At 48.7% G+C, this 12,382-nt stretch overlaps 1 protein-coding gene across 1 annotated transcript in view; it reads left to right on the forward strand.

Annotated features, from left to right (window-relative positions):
- MCPH1 (microcephalin 1) overlaps positions 1-12,382 on the forward strand; it is a 226,189-nt gene that overhangs the window by 73,445 nt on the left and 140,362 nt on the right. The window contains exon 11 of the mRNA XM_060136231.1: positions 1,332-1,494. The gene's annotated coding sequence lies outside the window, so the exon portion shown is untranslated. The remainder of the gene's footprint in view (positions 1-1,331; positions 1,495-12,382) is intronic.

A 12,382-nucleotide genomic window follows, 5' to 3' on the forward strand; every position in this document is an offset into this window, starting at 1 on the left:
ATTTTCCCAGTTGAAGGTTTGAAAATCAAACTCTTCATTTAGGCCATATCCTCTTTTTTATTCTTTCTTGCCCCACATATACTTCTTGTCTGAAGGTAAGAACAAGACCTAGACACATTCTGAGGCCATATTGATTAGCCATGTCTTGAAAAGATCCTTGTTATTGATTAGCACATCTACAAACAGCCAGCAGCTCCCAGACTTGGAATGAGAAAATCAGATGTGCAGCAACGAGCGAGGTTTCTGAAGAGCATCTGGGTTAGAGGTTTTCACTTCTTTTTGTTTTTTTCTTTGCCTTTTGTCCCCCCAGTTTAATATTTTCCACAACCCCAATAAGCACAGATCCTCTGGTTGAAGTGGTGATGGGACCCAGCCTTGACCCATCCATCTTCTGTACCCTGGGGATCCCTGAGAACTTCTCACCAGAGTAGAGGTCAAGCCTTTCATTTCACAAGTGGAGAAACGGGTCCTTGTGATTGGCAAACCCAAGTTCATTGGTGTTAAAAATAAGAAATGCCGGGGGATGGGGGATTGTCAGAGACGGTCTGCACAAGCATGGACAAACCTGCCTCCTTCCCTTTGGAGGATAATTTTTGGAGAAGAGAGAAGTTTATTTCTTAACTCGCTGTGCACGTCATAGTGTGGCTCAGAAAGCCTACATATTGTTTGTGTTTCATCGGGGATTTCCAAAACTTGCCTGGAGACCGAGGGAGAGGAAAAGTAGAGGGTTGTTTGGGAAGGAAGTTAGAGAGGAAGAATATTTAAAGAGAAAAAAAGCGTTCTTAAGGCATTAGTGGAATGAAAGACCAGAAGATAAACACGGGTGAGCTTTGTGAAATTTGCCCTGAGATTTGATCCGATGACTTAATAAAAAGGACCCCTTTTTCCCCCTCTTAGTAGAAAAGCGATGTGTTTGACTCTCGGCAAATGTTATATTTTCGAAATAAAATGAGTGGGAAGCTTGGTCCTGACCATGCACAAATTGGTTCAAACGGGACACAGAAGTAAATAATTGCTGTGGTGTCTGGGCAGGTGTCAGGAGGTCTGGTGTGGGATACTGGCCTGCCCCACCCCAGGCACTTGGGGAAACCCCTGGTAGCCTTGGGGCCACCGTTTTCTCAGCCATTAGAATAGGTGGTTGGAGTTGAGATCTGAAATTTTTTATTTCCCCACATTTCAAGTCATCGACGGCAAAGAAATTGACATGAGCACCATAGCCGACATCAGTGTAGAATTCTTCCGGTTTTTTACATTTTAATTCATTGCCATCACCTCGATGTTTCTGCTCAGGAAGTACATCCATTGCATTGGTTTTTCTTCCTATTTGGCAGAAAGCAGAACGTGGTCAACCAGGTTGTGGATAAACTGAAGGGCTTCTCCTTGGCCGGGGAGGCGTGTGGCTGCCCCACACACGTGCTTGCCAGGAAGCCCCGCCGCACCCAGAATGTGCTGCGGGGCATCGCAAGCGGCTGCTGAATTCTCTCCTTCGAACGGGTAAGCCGCTGCATCAGCGAAGTACGCTTTTGGGTTAGTGTCCTGAAACAGGGCGTCCCATGGCTTTGGTCAGGCCGAGTGGTGGCCCTGCATCTGTGTTATCACGCCTTCTGTCCTCCTGCTCTGGCCCCTCTGGCTCTCCTCACCTCCAGCCACTGCTGGTCCCCAGGAGGACGGGCAGGTAGCCTTCCAGATATAGACCTGGCAGCCACGGGCAGAAATAAGATAGGGCAGACTTGGCCTGAAAACGCCCAGTGCGTGTTCTCACAGTCAAATGCACTTTCTTCCGTTTTTGACCAAGAAATAATGTGACCTATGTTAATGATGGTTTAAAAAGCCAAAAGAATTCAATGATTGTTTTCACAGATGGATTTACTTAGGGTGAAACATGTTCATTTAATCCTGTTTGGATATGTTTTATCTTATGCATATCTATCTTTAACATTACTTGCCCTTATTTCTCTGCATTAAATGTAGGGTTTTGGGGTTTTGGGTTTTTTTTTTTTGTGTGTGTGGTACGCGTGCCTCTCACCGCTGCAGCCTCTCCCATTGCGGAGCACAGGCTCCGGACGCGCAGGCTCAGCGGCCATGGCTCACGGGCCCAGCCGCTCCGCGGCATGTGGGACCTTCCCGGACCGGGGCACGAACCCGTGTCCCCTGCATCGGCAGGCAGACTCTCAACCACTGTGCCACCAGGGAAGCCCTGTGGGGGGTGTGGGGGGGGTAATCATTGTTTTCATTATTCTTGAAATTGAAATTGTTTGTTACTCTTTCTGTTTTTACTTTGATACCCAACCTGTGGTCACTCCAAAGCGTTGCTGTCTGAGGGTAGCATCATTTGTTACTTGCGTTTCCATTTTGCATCTGCTAAGTACCCACCCTCCCTTCTTCTTCCCCTAAGCATGGTGTTATATTAATACTGTGTTAATTTAAACTGGTAGACTTATAATACACAAACAAACTGTAGATATATTTTCAAGAACAGCGGTGGTCTTTTTCCCTTATCATGATTTAACCCTGCATCGGTCAGTACAAGAGGTTTAGGACATTAGTGCTTAGAGTCATGAAGTGGAGAAGGCTGCAGTTCCCCCCAGAAGTCCTATTTGCATTGGCGGCAATTGGGGATTACCTTACCTAATTGAGTCTGAGTACCGATCCACATTTATTTGTATGAACTGTCATTAATAACTCCAGCTTCCGTGAATAAGTATCCTGTTTGCTTTCTCTCCAGTTCACAGTGTCTCTGTCTGTTTATCAGTCACCTCTTCCTTCCCTGGTGTCTCAGAGGGAGAGATGTTCTTTATATTTTATGAGGCCAGGCAGCTGTACTTGATTCTGTGCCCAGCCTGTTCTCCTGGAATGTAGAGCCAGCAGGGAGGTCAGACACGAGGGCCAGCGTTTACTGCTGCCAGGCGTGGAGGCCGCTGCCTGGGTGCCCCCTGTGTTTCTGCTCTGTGTCCTGCCAATGTTCTCCCACTAATCACACATAGAAATGGAGCCAGGTGCACATTTAACTTCTGGTAACCATATGTGGAATTAACCACTCTCTGTGGGATTAACCACTATCTGTGAGCAAGGCAGGAAGTAAAACATGTTATTTGATAAAATTCCAGTGCTCAGACAAGACTCCCCGCCTGGGCCTTCCTGCCCTGAGGGAGGAGCCTTGCCCACATGACGTAAGTGAATGGATTAAGTGCAATAAGGCAAGAAAACGAAATAAAAGGCATTTAGGTTAGAGGGGAAGAGGTGAGACTACCTCTGTTCTTAGACAGTATGATTGCTTATGTAGACAGTTGCAAGAAATCTATACCAAAAAGCTCTCAGAACTAATAAGTGAGTTCAGCAGATTGTCGGGAAACAAGGATACAGTAATACAAGGTCAACAATGAGGTATCTATGTACAAATCTAACATCAAAAGATGTGCAGGATCTGTGTGCTGGAAACGACAAAACACTGATTTCAAACAACAGAGAGACATACCGTGCGCATGGATTGGAAGACTCGGTATGATTAAAATGCCATTCCTCCCCAAAATGATTTGCAGATTTAACACATTCCCACTCACACTCACAGGAGAATTCTTTTTTTTTTTTTTTTTTATAAATTTATTTATTTATTTATGTTGGCTGTGTTGCGTCTTCGTTTCTGTGTGAGGGCTTTCTCTAGTTGTGGCAAGCGGCTACTCTTCATTGCGGTGCGCGGGCCTCTCACTGTTGCAGCCTCTTTTGTTGCGGAGCATGAGCTCCAGACGCGCAGGCTCAGTAGTTGTGGCTCACGGGCCCAGTTGCTCCGCGGCATGTGGGATCTTCCCAGACCAGGGCTCGAACCCGTGTCCCCTGCATTAGCAGGCAGATTCTCAACCACTGCGCCACCAAGGAAGCCCCACAGGAGAATTCTTTGATGATATAGACAAGCTGACTCTAAGATGTGTATATGGAGAAAAAGGAACAGACTAGATGAAACAGTTTTGAAAGAGAAGGACAGAGCTGGAGGCATATGCCTCCTGCCCCTGGCTTCCAGGGACAGGAGCTGCCTCCCCTCATCTGGAAGGTGATGGAGCTGGGAGTGGTGACCCCTTCTGGAAGGGGACCCTGTCCCCTTGGAGAGCCTTCAGCCAGCCTGACCAGCCAGAGAGAAGAGTTTCAGACTAGAGAGCCCAGCTGAACGGGGTTGGGGAGAGGCTCTGACTAGCAGGGTTGGCTGGTCTTTGTGTGGAACACAGGAAACCCCATCCACCCCTCTACCCAGGTGTCCCCCCACCCTTGTTCCTTGTGCCCATCCTTTCCTAGTGGCCTCTCCAGGCGACACCCTAAAGTAAGCTCCTCTTCAGGGAGAAGGTCACACGGAGGCTCCCATCTGAGCAGTCATCCCCCGCTCTTGTCTTTCCCGGTATTTATTTCCTCAGCCTGGCCCAGACTCTGGATTCAGGGATACGCACCTCTGCATGGAACCCTCAGACCCGCCCGCATCTCCACTTCTCCACGCGAGGTGGGGAGTCACAGAGCTGGGCCTGCCCGAGGGAATCAGAGCCTCCTGTGCAGACTCAGAGCCCGGGCACTCCTCCGGCTGCAGTGGGAACAAAGCAGCTTTCGCAGAAGCTGCTGCCCTTCCCACTTCTGACCTTGGCCCGGGGAGCCGGGGAGGGGCCCAGCTGCCAGAGGTGGCAGCGCAGCTTCTGCATTGACCTCCCACCAGGCAAAGGTGGTCCCGGGCTCCCCACGCACACCCCCCAGAGCAGGTCGCAGGCCCCGTGGCGTTCTGGCGGCCCCTGCTCTTTCTTCCCTCACTTTACTTTGCAGAACAGTGTGTGAGACTCAGCTCAGGCCTGTGCAGGCAGGAAATTCTCCCGTCCATCATCCAGGAGAGGTGGGCTGTGGGACGTGACCCCTTCTGGGGCATCAGGCGGTGTAAACCTGCCACCCCCAGCTCCTGACCCAGTCTCACTCCTGTGCTCTGGTGTGCTTGGGCCTTGACCCAGGCTCCCGGCCTGAGATGGTGACTAAGTTCAGGGGCTGCAGGAAGCTGTTTGCTCTGTTTGGGGGCAGCAGGTGTGTAGGGAGCGGGTCCTAGTCTCCATTTATGAGAAACAGAGAGATTTAGGGGCCCGCAGGTCACTGAACCCACGCTTCTGCAGGCTAAGCTGGATGTGTGTGGGACTGCGGTCCAGGGGGTGGGCGGTCTGAGTCCACTCGCAGGCTGCAAAGGTCGCTCTGTCCCTGGACCTCGCTCTGTCCTTTCTCCCCCTCCTGGCTTCACTGGCCGCAGGGTCTCCCTGCAGCTCTGCCATCCTCACCCGTCCTGGGGCAGAAATGAGGAGTAGCAGCCTGGGGGCACAGCGGCAAGCGGAAGGCCCGGGAAGGACCAGGCCTGGAGAGCACAGGCCCGCCTGGGCGTCCTGCGGAGGGGCCCACAGAGTCCAGGAGCGCCCCAGGAGGAAGGTGACAGCCACTGCCATCTAGGGCAAGCATCCAGCCATCTACTCGCCTCTCCGATTGTCTCCAGTCTTCCCACTCGGCCCAGAGATGGGGCCACGTGAAGGTGTCCTTGGCTTCATCCTGCTTCCGCTTCCCCACCCTGGGATTTTTATACACACAGCCTCAAGGAACAGGAGCCGGCGGTGAGAGGACCTACCTTCCGACTCATAACCGACGTCCAGACGGATAGAACCACGGGGAGAAACGTGTGCTTCATTAGTAACGAACGAAAGGAGAGCACTTTTCCCACAGCAAACCACAACAGGAAAATAAGACGCAGTTATCGGCAAAGTAGTACTAAAATAACACCCCGCACATTGCATATGGGGTACCAGGTGGTCCAGGCTTCCTGATGTCAGTTTGGAGATAGTGGCAAACATCCTAAAAGTTTCCATGGCCTTTGACTTCATAATTCTACATTCGGTCATTTATCTTAACAAGATCATTAAAGATTTACTTACAGGATGTTCATCCCAGCATTGCAATAGAGGTAAAAAGGAAAGCGACTGTCTGATTGGAGGTTCGTTTCTTTTCTGCTGTAATGAAAATTTTCAATAGGGAATTGCTGAAGTAAATTATTGTGTATCCATCCAGATGGCGGAGTACTGCACAGCCCTTAAAAGTCACGTAGAAGAACATTTGACTAGAAAGAAAAATGCTCTTTGAACATTAAAAAAGGCTATAAAAGTAGTGAGTATTATGTAATCTCAATTTTGGTTTTTTCTTTTAATATAGGTGTGTACTTGCATACATAAAACGATAAAAAGACTGAGGCTATATTCCAAAATGTTAATAATAATGGTTGTCTGTGGATGGTGGAGTAAAGTAATTGTAATTCTTCTCTTTGGTTTTCCTGTAAGTTCCAAATTTTCTATATTACTTGTGTATGGCTTTCGAATAATAAATAAAATTTAAAAGAAAACAAAAAAGTAGTTGGAGGTATAAAACTACCTGATCTTAAGGTATCCTTTGACACTTCAGTAATCAAGACGATGTGGTCTCAGCAAAAGGACAGACATAATGGAACAGACGGAGAGTCCAGAAATACACCCAGGCAAACAGCCACTGGTTTTGATGAACATGCAAAGGCCATTCAGTGGAGAAGGAACAGTCTTTTCAACAAATGGCGCTGGAGCAACTGGACATCTATATACAAAAAAATTAACCTATAACCTTATGCTCTGCAGAGAACTTACGTCAAACTGGATCACAGACTAAAATGTAAAATGATCAAACTCTTAGAAGTAAACCATAGGATAAAAATCTTCATGACCTTGGTTTACACAAAAAGTCCTTAGATACAACACCAAAAGCATGATGTGTAAGAGAAAAGAGTAATGTTATACTTCATCAAAATTAAAAATTGTTACTCTGTGAAGAATATTATGAAAGGATCAGGAGAAAATACTCGCAAATCTCATCTGACAAAGCACTTACATCCAGAATATATAAGCTCTCACAACTCAAAAATAAGAACACAAACTACCCAGACAAAGGGTGGTTCTGTTTAGGGACTCCTATATATTTCCACAGCACCCTGGGCCTCCAGGTGTTGGGCTGTTGGCGTTCCCAGACGGGTCCTGTAAGGTCGGCACTGCAGACCCCGACTTAGAGCCCCCAGACGTTATACCAGGACAGAATCCCTAAGCAGGAATGGTGTCTTTGAGGAATAACCAGAAGGTCGGGTTGGGGCACACCAAGAGAAAAAGTAGCAGAAGATGAGGTGGGACCACCAGATCGTGACGGGAACGGTGGTAAAGTGCTTGTGTCCTGTTCCTTGTGTCGTGATAAGACATGGGAAGGTTTCTATCCTGGGAGTGACGTGATGTGACTTGTGTTTCTCAGCGGACGTGGCTGCTGTGTGGAGAGCTCCCTGCAGGGGTGCAGGGTGGCATCAGGGAACCCGCCGGCAGCTGCTGCGGTCAGTATTCCAGTGGGAGAGACTGCAGCTCGGAGTGGGTGGCAGGAGGGGTAGCGGTGGCAAGACGCGCTCTGATTTGGATGCTCTCGTGACAGTCGAGGTCAAAGGCTTTCTCATGGGTGGGCTGCAGGTTGTAAGGGCAGAGGAGTGAGATAATCCCGGGGTTGTTGACTTGGACGACCACATAACAGTTGGTAAGAAGATGACTTAGCAAACATCCATAATGATTTAAAGGGGTGCGTGTGGAGGCTTCTCTTTCCTCCTACGCACCCAGGCAGACGTCACGGAGCTGTGAGAGGCACCAGCGCAGGGACGAGCCATCCACCCAGCACCAGGCATCACTGGATCCACAAATCTGGCATGAGTGGCCCTGCAGTTTGACACAGCGGCTGCCCCTGTTCCCCCCGACTCCCTGCAGCTGAGTACAAGTGACGGTAGCCCCAGGAGCCACCGTGTCACCCATGGGACCCTTGCCAGATAGTCAGCCCACTCGGCCAATTTTCCTAAATAACACAAGGTAGCAGCACCTTGAATAATTTCTTCTGCTTCAGGATCCATGGGACTGTATTAGTTTTCTGTGGCTGCTATAACAAATTTTTCAGAGGCTAAAAAAAAAAACACCCCACAAATCTATTTTCTTACAGTTTCAGAGGTCAGTAATCTGAAATAGGTTTCTGGAGGCTCTAGGAGAACAGTTTCCTGCCCTTTCCAGCTTCTGGAGGCCACCCATGTCCCTGGGCTCGTGTCCCCTTCCAGCGATTAGGTCATGACCTCTGCTTCCGTAGCCAAATCTGTGATTTCCCGCTTTCGTCTTCCACTTATTGGGACCCCCGTGGTCTCATGGAGCCCACCTGGATAACCCAGAGCATCTCCCATCTCCAGGTCGTTAACTTCATCGCATCTGTAAAGTGCCTGTCACCGCGGAAGGAAACACATTCACAGATCCTGGGACCCGCCTGTGGACAGCTGTGGGTGCCGTTATCCTGCCTTCTCCCCCATGCACAAATGCATTAATTCTATAAAGGCCATGTAACACTGTTTATTGTGTCCCCGGCTGATGACTTTTAATTGATTTGAGTTCTGTAAGGACAGGCTTTCTAAAAGTTTAGGAAGACACAGAAGGAGGAAGGTGTGTGAAGAGTAGAGCTTGGCGTGACGTGTCTGCAAGCCAAGGAGCCCGAGATTCCTGGCAGCTCCAGGAAGGAGGCCTAGACCACCTTATCCCTCAGAGCACGCCCCCCCCCGCCCCAGCAGGGACCCTGCCCACGCCTTCACATAAAATTCCTAGTCCACAGAATGGGCTTAGGTCCTTGTAAGTAAGGAGACAGACCGTTCAGAAACAGAGCACGTTGAGAAAAATTGAAAAGGAAACATTTACAGAACCTAGGGGTAAGACAGGAATAAAGACACAGACCTACTAGAGAATGGACTTGAGGACACGGGGAGGGGGAACGGTAAGCTGGGACGAAGTGAGAGAGTGGCATGGACATACATACACTACCAAATGTAAAATAGATAGCTAGTGGGAAGCAGCCACATAGCACGTGACCACCTAGAGGGATGGGATAGGGAGGGACAGGGAGATGCAAGAGGGAGGCGATATGGGGATATATGTATATGTATAGCTTGTTCACTTTGTTATAAAGCAGAAAATAACACACCATTGTAAAGCAATTATACTCCAATAAAGATGTAAAAAAAAAAAAGAATAGAGTAGGTTGCCCTGGGCCTCCAACCGTCCCCAGTCTGTTCACGTCCTTCCTGACGTGGTGCTCACCTGAGGTGCTGGCCCGGAGCGAGGCTGACCTGCTGGGGCGGGGGCTGGGGGGGGTGGCAGGGGAGGGTGTGGACCCCCCAGGACAGGAGCAAGGGCAGGACTGGGGCGGGGCTGTCATAGTGCTGAGCCAGGAGCCTTCCTAACACTAGTGCAGGAAAGCATTCAAGTGGTGATTTTAAACACCGCGTTCTCCTTCCCAGTATAGTGATTTCAGACGGTGGCAAAGCAGGTGCCTCAAGATCTTAAGAGTGGTGTGCCCCTTGCTAGGGCGCTAATTAAGCCATGGGCTCTTCTGTAAGGCCCGACTTCTGACAGGCCCTATGTTCTGTCTGTCTAGTATCTTGTACATCCAGTGCCTTCTACTAAGAAGACAGGAATCAGCAGGTAGCTGTTCAGAGAGAAAGAATGGGATGACAAGGCCCTTACATGATCACACTGCAAGCACACATCCGCACACATGTAAACCCATACATACGTGCTTGCTCTGTGTGGAGGTTCCCGTATATTTCCATTATGTCATCATCATTTTCCACATATAAATCGGCAGTGCGTTTACCTTATTTTGAAATAGAGGAAGACCCATAGAACTGTAACACAATGTCCAGGCCTCCAGTGTTTTATCAGTTGCAATAAAAATAATTCAGTACGGGACAGTTAAATGGTGAGCCGCCTGGCTGCCCCGGGATTTGGGGATTTAAAGTCAATCCATCCCCACGTAAAACGGGAAGAGACTCCGCTGAGCTGCCCGGGTGGCGGGCACCTTCCCACAGGGCAGCCTTAGGTGAGAAGCTCCATCTCACTGAGCCGCAGCTCCTCATCTGGGCAATGGACCTAGAGACAGGATGTCCTTCACAGGATTGTGTGAAAGCTAAGAGTTAAGGGTGTGTGGTGCTCTTCCCGGTGATCGGCAAAAGTAAGAACCTAACGTGTGTTAGCCTTACAACAGAAATAACTTACTAATCCCCTGCAAGAGCTGTAAATACCACTTCTTACATCCTGTCCCTGTGGTCTTAAGTACGGAAAGAACGTATTAACCCTAAAATTGACAAAAGACACTTGCTCTGGACCAGTGAGCCCTTGGCCGTGGACCCGTCCATTCATTGCACGGCTGGTCCTGGGGAACACCCACAAAAGCTTGTAAACGCTGTTGGCGCTCATAGGAGAAGAGGCTCCGGGGCCCCTTTATTGAGGAAGGGGTTGTGAGAGAAGGCTGGAACAGGGGTGGTCTGGTGGACAAAGGGAGGAGCATCTGCGTCTGGCCTTTGGGGACCCAAGAACAGACTCTTTCCTGATCCTGAGGATTTCGGTGTATTTGAGTCGCCGCTTCTCCTAAGGCCACCGTGGTACTCATTTTCATATATTGTTATTTTAAGCTTCTCCAGAACCATCAGATCCTAGTACTCCAAGTGAGAGCTCTCAGAGTTTAAGGATACTTTTGGGATTTGTGTCTCTCAATGAAAACAGCTTACCAACGATGCCCAAACGCTCACTATTCGTGAAAAGCACCGACCCCTGGGAAATCAAGAAGCACAGGATGCACTGTGGCTTAAAGAAAAATGCCTGGTCATGTAATTGTGATGACTCAGAGGTTTCCTCTTGTGGGCATGACGTGTCCATTGATACTAATATAGATTATTGCCTTAAAAAACCTGTAGAAATGAACTGAATCCCTTTCCCTGTTCAGCTCCATCTTAAATAAGACAGACATCCTCGCTGCTTCTTGAATGGCCTCCTCCATTAATTTTCTAAACAAAATCAATCGGACAAACATGATAAACTATTTTGAGAGACAGAAGTTGCCCCTGCCGCTTACAAAGCCACACCAGCTAGTTTCTAAAGCTTAGTGCACAGTTTAAGACTCATCTGCAGCTTGTTCACGACTTTGGACAGGAGCTTCACAGGCGGCAGCTTCTTTTAGGGTCAAGGTTTGAAGACTCCACACACTTACTTGAAGGGTCATGTTGCCTTTGTGCAAAAGGAGTGACTCTCGCCCTGTGGTCTGCCTCCTTTTTCCTTGTCCCCAGCGCAGTTTGGGGGGTTCTTAAAATACTCCTCTTGGCGAGCGCCATGGACTTGCCTCCAAGAAAAGCATTGCTGGGAATGCTTTTATTCCAGGGTTTGTGTGGTATTCTCTGGAAATTTTTTGTGAAGGAGAATTCTAGCAGCTCTTCAAAATTAGTTGTATGTGGTCCAGTTAGTCATAGCCAAAAAATCATGATGCTTTTATAACACAATTCGGTTTGAATTTTTAGTTAATCTGTGTGTGTGTGTGTGTGTGTGTGAGTGTGAGTGAAAACTCTGTTGGCGATTTCTACTTGTTTACAGTTCCCACTTCCATTGTTAACTCTGCTGTTTTCAGCAAAGAGAATAACTTGTGCTCTTCCTGCTTCGTGACTGAGTTGTCTATCAGAAACAGAAATTAGGCCTGTGTCCTGTTCACAGGAGACAGGAAGAAAAACAGAGAAATCGGTTTGACCAAAGTGTCCCTTTAGACTGAAGTGTGTTTGTTATTTTTTGTTCAAGCGTGGGCTCTTCGAATTCTTTAGCAGAATTGTCTCACTTTCACTTGTTTGGTGTCTGCCACACTCCTGCTGACTCACCTGTGATTCCGCTCTGCCTACTTGCCACCTCTCGCCAGGGAGGGGAGGGGCCCTGTCACCTCTTCTCCCCTCTGCTCCCAGTACACGTAGCTCTGTCCCCCTGTCAGAGACCCGCAGAGGAGTGACTCAGCCTCTGTGTTCAGGTCTAGAGGTGTCGATTCTGACCGCTTTTGAAGAAGGCTTGGTAGAGGGTCTTAAAGGCTGAATCACCTGTAAATGCAAGTCCAGGGCTTAGGCGCTAACTCAGTTCTGCAGCCACGTTTCAAGGCAGTGGCCTCAACAGGAGAACAGGAAAACGCTTCATAATCAAGTGTTTCATAAATCAAAACATGATGTCATAGTGGGTCAATTGTCTCGAAATGATGTGATTCGGTTTTGGCTTTCTCGCACTGAACTCAGTAAGCAGCGAGTTTGATAAGACGTATTGTATGTTATTGGTGTGAGCACGGAATAAAACAGCCGAATTAGAATGAAACAGTTCCTGCAGCCCATGCCTGTCGTGTTGCTCTGAAGAATGCTTAGTCACCCTCCTAAAATTACAGCCAGTGGTAGGACCAGACTGGAATCTGGGGTTTTCACTGGTGTTCTGGTACATCCCTGCCCTCCTGGGACTGT

The sequence above is a fragment of the Lagenorhynchus albirostris genome, chromosome 21, assembly GCF_949774975.1.
Source record: "Lagenorhynchus albirostris chromosome 21, mLagAlb1.1, whole genome shotgun sequence".
NCBI lineage: Eukaryota > Metazoa > Chordata > Mammalia > Artiodactyla > Delphinidae > Lagenorhynchus > Lagenorhynchus albirostris.